General features: G+C 43.5%; 1 protein-coding gene across 1 annotated transcript in view; it reads left to right on the top strand.

Moving 5' to 3' along the window:
- The window catches only part of AQP9 (aquaporin 9), a 115,655-nt gene that overhangs the window by 74,100 nt on the left and 29,501 nt on the right, over window positions 1-12,054 (top strand). The window lies entirely within an intron of this gene.

Below are 12,054 nucleotides of genomic sequence, written 5' to 3'. Positions count from 1 at the left end.
TGAAATCTGAGGTTGGGAAAGCGAAGACAGCTGAGAAATATGGTTGAGTTCCTAACTCGACAATGAATAAGCAGGCTCTAATTTACAACTGCACGGAGTGTGAGACTGCCATATGTTATGTAAATAGCTGTAGGTCCCTTTAAGACAAGAAATGGTGTGAAGACAAAGCCCTTTTGTACTGCTGAGTGAAGCCTACCTTGACCTTCTGAGTATCAAAGAAAGGCCACCTGGATACAGATGCCAGATAAAATACAGGATGCCCAGTTATATTTAAATATCAGATAAACAACGAAAATACTGTGGTTATGAGTATATCCCAAATATTGCACAGGACAGACTTAGACTAAAAGTACTATCCATTGTTTACCTGAAGTTCAAGTTTAACTGGAATTGTATTTGCTGCATCTGGGAACAAAAAGCAAAACCTGGTGAGATGGGAGGGGAGTGCTGTCACTAAGACAAAGGAACAGGAAGTTGGACAAGGATCAGCATACCCAAGGGGAGGAGAAGCTCCAACAGTGAGCAAGCCCAGGCTTATGGAGAAGAAATGTTGGATTCCACAACAGAAGCTCCCAAGAGCCCCTCCAAAAAGCTTCATTTTTGGCTCACCTTCTTTCTGCTGCAGTGAATGATCAGGCACTGAAAACTATTCTGTTGGTCATGTTGGGGCATATAATGTTCCCTTTTAAATGGTGGAAGACAGGCCTCTCAAAAGAGGTGACAGAGTTCTTCTGATTAAAGACCCATTCAAATGAAAGAAAAGGGGGTAGGGGAAAGGATGAAAGAACAGGAAGGCATAAAGGAAAGAGACTGCAGCTGATTTCTAGAAAGTGGGGAGCTGGTGAATGGAAAGCTCTTGGAACTTGTGGGGACCGTCAGTTCAGAGCGGCCAGGCATGCCAGAGGAATGGAAGTCGGCTTTGTCACCGAAGGTTGGAAAATGACAACCCCTAGCCCTTGCCAGCAGCTGGCAGAGTGGCCCTGGCAAGGGGACCTGTGCAGAAACTGAAGGGGAAAGGTATCAGTCTTAGAAACGGCAGGTACAAGTCATCTGGACTGAAAATAGTAGGAGTGATTGAAAGTCTGCAGATGGAGTGACTGGGGCCCAGGTGCCTTCCTCTGCCCTGGACACTGACTGCAGGCCCCATCCCAACCCCAGACAAGGGGAAGTTTCCTCCCCAGAGAAAGGGAACGGCCTCAGGGGAAGGACCCCCACATGCTGCCCTCGCTGTGCCCCTCTGCCCCATACACAAACGTAACTCACAGAACTTCCAATCAGTTTATTTATGCAACAGTCTTAAATATAAACCGACAACCAAGGATCATCAATCATTGGAGGAAATTCCCCACTCTTCCCGGAAATCTCCCCTCCCCTCTTTGAAAAGGACCAATATAGACAGGAAAAAAAAAAACCTATATGAATAGGTAATGATGTGGTTTTGGAGTGGTGGGGGTCTGGAGCTGACAGCCAAGAAAGAATTCTTGAGATGTCTGAGATGTCTTTGGTGCAAAAAGGTGATTTATTAAAGCACAGGGACAGGACCAAAGGGCAGAAAGAGCTGCACTGGGGTTGTGACAGGGTGGGGGTGACTATTTATAAACCTTCAGGTAGGGAAGGGGTTAGGGATACCGTAAACCTATAAGGAATTTTGGAAGCAAAATTTCCAGGACCTTGAGGGGCTAGCTGCTGTTAGGAAAAGGTCATTTATTATTGTTTAGTAAAAACTCAGTCCTGAGACCCTTCAGATGTATTTCAGGGGGCCATAAGCTTGAAGTATGATTGCCAACATATATCTTGGGTGGGGGGGTTGATATAAAGGAACTTTCCAGAGGAATTTTTATATGTTAAAGTAGACTTACAGGATCCTGGAGGTTGGGATAATGCTAAGCTAAGGTTCTCTTTTGCCCCTAGCAAAGTGTCATCATCGAGGCAGCTGAGCTCCTAGAGGAATGTCAGTCTGCTTGTTTCAAGGACTTGTCAGTGGGCTGCAGGCAGTAAGGAAATTTAATTTTTCATTTGTCTTTGTTTCCCCTATCAATAATAATGTCAAATATGGGGGCGGGGGGGGAACCTTTGAAACTTCTAATTAGATCCTTAAATATACAAGAAAACATTACATACTCTTCCTCCTGTTAAAAAAAAAATCAGCCCCCAAATATAATAACTTATGCTAGGCCATGTCACCAAACTGGGGCTTAATAACTAACCTAATTACTGTTTCAGCCTCCCCCAGAAATGCAGTCTTAACCGGTCAGTCAGGAATTTTCTGGTCAGCAGCAATGAGGTAATCTGTCACATGGGCCTTCTCCATCCCCCAAAGGAAGATGAGGTAATCCACCTAATGAGACCCCAGTCCTTTCCCCTAAGGAAAGGTGACACAGACTGAAACAGTCCTTTCTTTTCTTTTGCTAATAACTTCTTGTCCCACCCTCTTTCCTGTGAAAGCTTCGCATTTGTGCAGTTCCTGGGAGCATCTCTGAGCTTGCTGGCTAGGATGCTGATCCATTCATGAATCACTTAAGAAAGCCAATTAGATCTTCAAATTTACTAGGGTTGAATTTTGTTGTTTTAACATCTCCCCAAAAGAAGAAAATATGATCAAAGTGAAACAATAGCAGAAGAAAATAATCTTGGAAATTTTAATCTGGTTTCCCAAATAAAACCTCAATAGAAGGCTTAAAATATAAAGAAAATGGTATCTCTCATAGAGTAGGACACGAAGATAAAGACATGGATAATATGACAGAAAATATAAAAGCCATAGAGAGAATTGATTCAGAAAGACCAATATTGACCTAAGAGATACTTTAGAAAACAGAGAACCAAGAAAAGAACTGTCAAAAAAATAATACTGAAAAATTCACATAACTGAACCACAATAGCTAACATTAATTGGGCGTTTGTTATGTGTTTTATAAGTTTTAACTCATTTACTCTTCCCAATAACCCTGTGAGGTAGCTACTGTTATTATCCCATTATAGAGATGAGGAAACTGAAGCACAAGAGAGGTTAAGTAACTGTCCAGTGCCTTGTGGTCAGCAGGGCCAGGACTAGGATTCAAACCCAGAGTCCAGCTCCAGAGCCCGTGCTCTTGAAATCAATGTGTCTTAGTCTGGGTTGCCTATGAAAGGCACCAGTTTACTTGCTAACTCTTCATCAGGAAGTGCAATTGCAGGAAAGAAAGAAAGGAGGGAAAAGAAGGAGGAAGGTAGGAAAGGAGGGGGAACAAATACAAGAGAAGGTGCCCCGAGGCTGGCCATGGATGGGTAACAAACACAGAAGATTGCTTTTTGGCCTCCTCACCTTCCAAACAGGAGGAAGTAGGAGACCTGATCTCCTGCCTCCCACTGTCATTGGTCAGATGGGATTTTTACCCTCCCTCCCCTGCACTTCTTGAGGCCTTGAGGCAGCTTCCAGAGGCCACCAAGGGATCCCACTGCAGTGGCAGGAGCAACATAGTGGCTGGGCAGGTGGGCGTGAGCCAGTGACACACCCATATGCTTGCGTGTCTGCTGCAGTGTCTCAGCTGGAAGCTAGCAGGCACACGTGGGTGCTGAGCGGACCCACAGGGTCTCATGCCTCAGTGGGAACAAGGAATTCCTAGGGCAGGTGGCGAAAGACAGGTGGCATGAGGAATTAGGAGAATCCCTGTTGAATCATGCCTGTCAGTGGCAGGAAGGATCCGAGCAGCTGCCACTGAAGGCTTGGTGTTGACAGAGACAGAAGTCAACAACGATCAAAACTTCCGCTGTGAGGCCTTGAAGAATGTTGGCCTGTGGTGCCAGTGATCCTCCTGGATGCAGCCATCAGTGAATGGCAGCTAGACCTATTGGGGGAGATACATAATAGAATACGACACACTTTCCTGTGCAGTCTAGAGAACTGAATGCTGGCAGTGACTGTTTCAATGCAGCAAAAACTTGTGCTGAGTTGCCACCTTGTGCCAGGATTACTCTAAACACTACATGTGTGTTATTTATTTTAATCCTCACAGCAATATCATGAGGCTCTTCATGATTTTACAAAGATACTAGCACAGAGAAGGCTGGTAACCTAACCGCACCATAGCTGGCACCTGCTGGAGCCAGGTTTTGAATCCAGGCCATCCGACTCTGGTGTCAGGACACTTAACCTTCTGAACGATCAGCAAACAAATGAAAAAGACTTCCCACACTGTGAAAATTTGGAACACCAAGGATAAAAAGATGACTCCAGAATCTTCCAGGGGAACAACTTGCAACAGAATGAGAATCAGAATGGTGCTAGTCTTCTCAACAGCAACCATAAAAGCAAGGAAACAATGAAGCCACAACTTCAAAACTTTAAAGAAAATAAATTTCCAACCTAGGCTTCTACATCCAGACCGTCAACCAAGTGGGATGACAGAATTCGACTCAGAAAATGAAATTTTCTTTCTTAGAAAGTGACTAGAGGATACGCACCAGCAAGACCAATAAGTAAGCCAAGAAAGAGGAAGACGTGGCAACCTGGAAACAGTAAATCCAACCTAGAAAAGCCAATAAGAGAAGATGCCAGGTTGATGCCTGTGGGGCAGGCCTAGAGGGGCACAATTCCACAGTTAGGGCAGGAAAAGGCAGGGAGGTATGAAGGAGCATTCAGAAAAGAAGGGGACCCAGGCAAAGGGTGGTATGATAGATTACATGATGGAGCACGTGGCGAGAAGATGCAACCTGCAGTGAAGAGTATTTGCAGCTATAATCATGCAAATACTAACTACTGATACAATTAAAAGTATGATAAAATTTGGGGGAGAGGATGTGGAAAGAAAGTTGGAGATATTAAATCTTCATCTCTTGTAACATTTAAAAATTGTAACGTATGCCTATTCTTTAAACATGGGAAGGCAACTCCCAGAAAAACCAGATAAAATTTCAAAGCAGTTCCCTTTGGCAAAAGACTGGCAGCTGATGTAGGGTTGGGCAGGGAACTACTGTTTTATATCATAAGCATTTTAGCACTATTTGATTTTTTTTAAATTTTTTTAATTGTTTATTTACTTTTGAGGGGGAGAGAGACAGAGCATGAGTGGGGGAGGAGCAGAGAGAGAGGGAGACACAGAATCTGAAGCAGGCTTCAGGCTCTGAGCTGTCAGCACAGAGCCCGATGCGCGGCTTGAACTCACAAGCCATGAGATCATGACCTGAGCCGAAGTCGGACACTTAATCAACTGAGCCACCCAGGCGCCCCAGATTTCTTAATTATATATATATAATTACAAAATTAAAAAAAAAATACAGAAAACATACTTTTAAAAGAGGCAAGCCCGTGAGAGGAATCCATGCAGTTAAGAACACAGCTTATGGATCCCCCAGGATCTTTTCACAGTTCTGCTCCATGACACTTGACCAGCTCTTGGTGACTCCCCATGCTGACTGTTCACCTCCATCTCCTGTTTGCACTCCATCTTTAGTTTTGATTATCTGGTACCTTCCAGTTCCCCATTCTGACATCCACCAGCCACACAATGTTCCAATTTGCTTTCTGTCATTGACTTTGATATATCAAACTTTCTGTTCCTCCTCACACTTTCCCCCAACTTACAACACAAGTGGCTCCAAAGTGCGGCTTTAATCAAAAAATTACAGATATTCCCCACTTTTGGAAAGTTCACATTGCACCACTTTGCTTTTAAGAAAAACCAACACTGGAAATGGGCAGAAAACATGAATAGACACTTCTCTAAAGAAGACATCTGGATGGCCAACAGGCACATGAAAAGATGTTCAATGTCGCTCCTTATCAGGGAAATACAAATCAAAACCACACTCAGATATCACCTCACGCCAGTCAGAGTGGCCAAAATGAAGAAATCAGGAGACTATAGATGCTGGAGAGGATGTGGAGAAATGGGAACCCTCTTGCACTGTTGGTGGGAATGCAAATTGTTGCAGCCGCTCTGGAAAGCAGTGTGGAGGTTCCTCAGAAAATTAAGAATAGATCTACCCTATGACCCAGCAATAGCACTGCTAGGAATTTACCCAAGGGATATAGGAGCGCTGATGCATAGGGGCACTTGTACCCCAATGTTTATAGCGGCACTTTCAACAATAGCCAAATTATGGAAAGGGCCTAAATGTCCATCAACTGACGAATGGATAAAGAAGATGTGGTTTATATATACAATGGAATACTACTTGGCAATGAGAAAGAATGAAATATGGCCATTTGTAGCAACGTGGATGGAACTGGAGAGTGTGATGCTAAGTGAAATAAGCCATACAGAGAAAGACAGATACCATATGGTTTCACTCTTATGTGGATCCTGAGAAACTTAACAGAAACCCATGGGGGAGGGGAAGAAAAAAAAAAAAAAGAGGTTAGAGTGGGAGAGAACCAAAGCATAAGAGACTCTTAAAAACTGAGAACAAACTGAGGGTTGATGGGGGGTGGGAGGGAGGGGAGGGTGGGTGATGGGTACTGAGGAGGGCACCTTTTAGGATGAGCACTGGGTGTTGTATGGAAACCAATTTGACAATAAATTTCATATATAAAAAAAAAAAAAAAGAAAGAAAGAAAGAAAGAAAGAAAGAAAGAAAGAAAGAAAGAAAGAAAGAAAAACCAACACTGGGGGTGCCTGAGTGGCTTAGTCGGTTAAGCAGCTGACTTCGGCTCAGGTCATGATCTCACAGTCCGTGAGTTCGAGCCCCGCTTTGGGCTCTGTGCTGACAGCTCAGAGCCTGGAGTCTGCTTCAGATTCTGTGGTCTCCCTCTCTCTCTGCCCCTCCCCTGTTCATGCTCTGTCTCTCTCTGTCTCAAAAATAAAAAGCATTTAAAAAAAATTTTTTTAAAAGAAAAACCAACATTGGTACCTGTTTTTGCTGACCAAAAGAAATATAAAGGGGATTTTTGTTTCTACAGAAAAGGGGGGAAACGAAATTAGTGTTTAGTATTTGTTTTGCAGTGTGTCATTCCAGAGGTAGGGTGCGCTAGAGCAGAGAAAGAGAGTGGCGCCACCAAGCGCCTTCTCCGGGAACTACACTCAGCATGTCAGGGTCAAGCGGAGTATCTGTGCTTTATCTCAGTTATTTTGTGCTTCCCTTAGCAAAATGTGTCCTAAAGTATCAGAAAAGCCTAAAGGAGGTTAATTTTTAAGGCCTGGGAATGCTCAATTTTTCCATGTAAATTAATGGTAATTTTTTTCTTTCTTTCTTTCTTTCTTTCTTTCTTTCTTTCTTTCTTTCTTTCTTTTTTTTTTTTTTTTGCTTTACACCACTTCTGCTTATGAAAGATTTCATAGGAAGTCTCTCTACTTTCACAAAGCAGAGGAAAATTATAAGGAAACTTAATCTGTTGTAATTGTGTAACTCTGAATCACCTCACTTCTCACAGTTTCCTTATCTGTAAAGTGAGAGATTAAATCTAGATGATCTTAAATCTCCTTCCACCTCCAACATTTTATGGTTTGTACCTAATCGTAAGGCTGAGTAGGCAGAGATGTATAAAAATAATTATAAAGGAAGTGATGTCATCTATTCTATGATCACATAAAATAATTCACTGAAAAGGCATATTGAATTCCATTCACTTAAAAAGAAATGTGAAACTCTACACTTGAAACTCAAAGAATCAATGGTCCAGATCTGAATCAAGCTAAAAGTGAGCTCAAATGGAGAGGAGAGAGCTCCAAAGTCATCGAACTAGACAGTCTTGATCAAACTTCTCTTATGAACGAACCCTTTTATGAGAGTGGTTTTCAAACCTGTATCATAATGGCTCAAATGACCTCTTAATACAAAGGAGGGAGTTTGGTTTTAAATCCTCTAGCCCCTCGGGGAAGACAGATTTGCTAGAAATAGACAAGGCAGGGGTGCCTGGGTGGCTCCGTCGGTTAAGCAATCCGATCAACTCTTATATGGGCTCAGGTCATGATCTCACAGTTTGTGGGTTCGAGCCCCACGCTGGGCTCTGCACTGACAGTGTGGAGCCTGCCTGGGATTCTCTGTCTCCCTCTCTCTCTCTGCCGTTCCCTGCTCTCTCTCTCAAATAAATAAATAAGCATTAAAAGAAAAAAAAACAACAACAGATAAAGACAGAGCCTTCTATTAAGCAAGATGTGCCTGGGGGTGGGGAGGTGCCTGGCTGGCTCAGTTAGTAGACCATGCAACTCTTGATCTAGGGGTTACAAGTTTGAGCTCCATGCTGGGTGGAGAGATTATTTACAAATAAAAAATCTTAAAAAAAGAAAGATGGGCCCAGATGACAAAGAGATAAAATTAGAGCCCAACAATGCACAGATTTCCTTAGTTAGAGAAAAGAGGGATTTCACTGTTACAGACAGATGCCTGACAGAAACACCCAGTGAAAAAGATACTGTTCAAAACACTGTATTGTAGATTTGTCTACAGATTTTCCAAAATGAATAGTAAGAGAAGCAGAATCAAGAGGTTCCTTCATCTCCCTGGACTAGAGACCCTTATGCTCAGCAAAGAGGTATGAATGTCTACCTGAAGCTGGTTTAGGCGTGGGTCTGATAGGTGGGGTTGGGGCAATGGGGGAGGGTGGAGTCAAAGAAAGTCCCCACAAGCCCAAAAATGTGTTCGAAATCTCATATTTCATCTTTTAAAATCATGCTAATTTTTAATTTTCCCTGTAGTGAATCAGTCCTTGATTTAAGAAAAAAATTCCCTCCTGAAATATTCAGCAAATATGACCCTCCAGAGAGAGGCCCCATGATTATCTGAAAGCTTCGTGAAGCCCAGCTCAGACCCTTATCTGATACGCCATGCATTTGTCCTTCAAATGAGAAGGAGGGCTGGTGGAAAGAGCACTGCCTGGGGAGGGGCCGTATCCCACACACCCCAGTGCCTGATAAGACGACAGTGCTCCAGACAAGCCAATGAAAAAAAATGAATGAGTCAATGAATGAGGTGATAACTCCTCATGCCTGTCTAAACCCCACTATAACCTGGATGTGAGCAGTTTTCACTGATACCCAAGGCACAAGCCAAACATGTGCACTTAAGATAGACTTTCAGAACAGACCCCAGAGATACCAAAGGACAAATCTAGCAGGAATAATTAATCACCTGGGAAAAGAGAACCTGAATCGGAGAGACAGAGCAACTGACAAGAGGGGAATTCTCTATGGAAAACAATTAGATATGGGTGTTAAACATCCCTACCATCGATGGCAAGAGAATAAATCATGTTGCCAACAGCAATTTGCAGGTAAGGGAAGGTTAAGGAGAATGGAACAGGAGAGCTGGGACACACACGGAAAGGTCTCTCAGGTAGAAGGGGACTTCATACCTCCCAGGCCAGGACCCTCTGAACCCAGAGAGGGAGACACACTAGAGAATCTTAAGGCAGCCATGGTGACCTGGCTCAAACCCAAATGACAGGAGGGCTTACAGAGGGCACAAACAGAGAGGTCTTGTCTCTCAGAGTGCTCCAGGGTTGCCTGGAAGACTGGTATGGCAGAATAGCAAGTGTAACCATTTAAATTCGTTTATATGACAGCTAAAATATTGCATGCCATTTTTCACTTGGATATGGAATAATATTTGCATTTTTGTGGGCTTTGAACAAGGAGGATATACCATTCGAGCATTCTGTGCACTGTCAAAGCTAAAGAAGAAATAGTGTATAAAATTATGAAAAGGATTTGTAATCTCCCTTGATCCCTCAACTAGAGTTTGGTGTAGGTGGATTTTAGAGTCTAAAACCTGGGGTCAGTTGTTATGACATGTCCAGAACAGGCAAGTCCATCCACAGAGACAGAAAGTAGATGAGTGTTTGCCTAGGGCCAGGAGGAGGAGGCAGGGGAAATGGGGAGTGACTGCTAATAGGTACAGGGTTTCTTTATGGGGTGATGAAAGTTTTTAAAAATGTACTGATGATTACACAACTCTGTGAATATACTGAAAACCACTGGATTGTGCACATTAAGTGGGTGAGTGTCTATAAATTATATTTGAATAACATTTTTAAAACAAAACAAGAAAAGGGGTGCCTGGGTGACTCAGTTGGTTAAGCGTCTAACTTCGGCTCAGGTCGTGATCTTGCAGTTCATGGGTTCGAGCCCCTCGTAGGGCTCTGTGCTGATAGCTCAGAGCCTGCAGCCTGCTTCAGACTCTGTGTCTCCCTCTCTTCCCTCTCTCTGCCCCTCCCCCACTCTCTCTCTCTCTCTCAAAAAATAAAGAAAAAACATTAAAAAACAAAACAAAACAAGAAAACCCCAGGTCAGTGTCCTAATTCTGCCACTTACTATTTGTATGGCCTTACCCTTACCTCAGTTTCCTCATCTGTGAAATGGGATGATATGATAGCACCACCTATTTCATAAAGATGATGTGAATTCTCAATGAGGTCACATACGTAGGAGGGCCTAGCCCAATGTCCTGTCCATGGTAGAAATGCAATAAATGTCAACTACCTGTCCATTTGTCCCAATATAACAAATACATGAATTTAGGAGTTTGAGGTTGGATTGACGGTCCCCATTAGAGGGCCTGCAGACCTCCAGAGAGCCTAGACAACAGTCATTGAGATGCCTTGGGCAATTTTTTGCCAGAAAGCCAGCCTACCTGAAGGTACATTTACTGGATATCTGGTTGCCCCCGACTGCAAAAAACATTAAATTTCTTTGTTTGGGGCTGAAATTATATGAATTCAGCATGGTTATTTGCCAAGCGAAAGTTCAGTTGGCAATTATATAAGTCTTGGGTTAATTATTTTATTGTTACTTATTAAATGCTGTTCATCTGGGAGACGAAAACCTTTCAAAACACAGGGCCCATGAAGTAAAGCGATGGAAGGAATTTTCTTGGTGAAGGCATCAAGAACCATGGATCCAGGGCCTCTAAACTCCTCAGCTCTGCTGTTCAGGTTGAGTTTTGGAGGATGGGTGCATGTCAGAGACAGGGAAGAATGGCATTTTTTGCCATTCCTTTGTGCTGGAATGGCAGCACAAGTGGTGGCTTGGAGCATGAGAAGTCTGGAGGGTGGGGGGAAGAGAAGAAAGTTCTCTAACTCCTTTTGCTCCTTCTCAACTGCTAAGACCTTGTTGTGGCAGCAGGACTGAGGACATTTTGAAAGCTGCTCCAAGGTGATCCAGCCCACATTCCTGTCACTAAGGTTGTCTTCTATTTAGTGACACAGCTGGGGCCAAAGACATGGTTGTGGTCACTGTTGTTCCAGGACAATCGAAAGCTTGATGTGGCTTACTTCACTTCCCGAATCAATTCTTACAGGGCCCTTTGAGTCTCATGCAGCATCTGCCAGGCTCAGCAGCAGAGTTCATTGAGAGAAGGAAAAGCTACCTGGGGACTTTTGTTGCAGGTGGGTCTGATCTTGTTCAAGGGTGTTCAATGTCTGTCCCTTGTCAGCAATGCATAGCACGTTGGCTGCTGGCCCTTCCCGGACTTGGGAGGTACCCCTTTGTCTCTATGTCAGCTGACAGAGAAAGGCTTCTGTCTACAGAAATTCAAGAAAAAGGCTGACAGTTGTCTTCTGAGAGGTTTCCAGTGTGGCAGTTATTCACTTAATGACCTGACTGTGGTCTATGATCTGACCTTTGGTGTTGAGTAGACACAGAGCAACTGATCATGGTCACATGGCCATGATGCCATTCTCTTCCTGAAGGTGGATCTGGAAGGGAAGCCCACTGGCTGTGGAAAGGTGTTTTGTGGTCCTGAGTCAGGACAGAGAGGAGTTAGGCAGGTGAAAGGTGGCAGCTGTTAAGACTGCCTGGGGCAACCACCTCTACTTTAGAGTCGGACTTAACAGTACGTTGGGAACCCTTAAAAGATGAGGGTTAATTCTCCAGGCACCACTACCAACCAAGACAGAGCTCAGATGGGCACTACCCACCTTTGTCCTGGGACCTCTCCTTTTTCTTAGTTTCCTTGGTGACTATGCCCTTGTGTTTGATTGACACCATCTATCTTTAAACACATTAAAATATTAAGTCAAAATAGTCAATTATCAGAGTCTTGAAAGCCACACATCTCTCAAATTTTGACGCAAACTGCTAGGATCTAGGGGTGCCTGGGTGGCTCAATCAGTTAAGCACCTGACTCTTGATTTTGACT

This window comes from Panthera tigris, chromosome B3, assembly GCF_018350195.1.
Source record: "Panthera tigris isolate Pti1 chromosome B3, P.tigris_Pti1_mat1.1, whole genome shotgun sequence".
NCBI classification, from domain to species: domain Eukaryota; kingdom Metazoa; phylum Chordata; class Mammalia; order Carnivora; family Felidae; genus Panthera; species Panthera tigris.
This window is presented reverse-complemented; position numbering and strand designations above follow the sequence as displayed.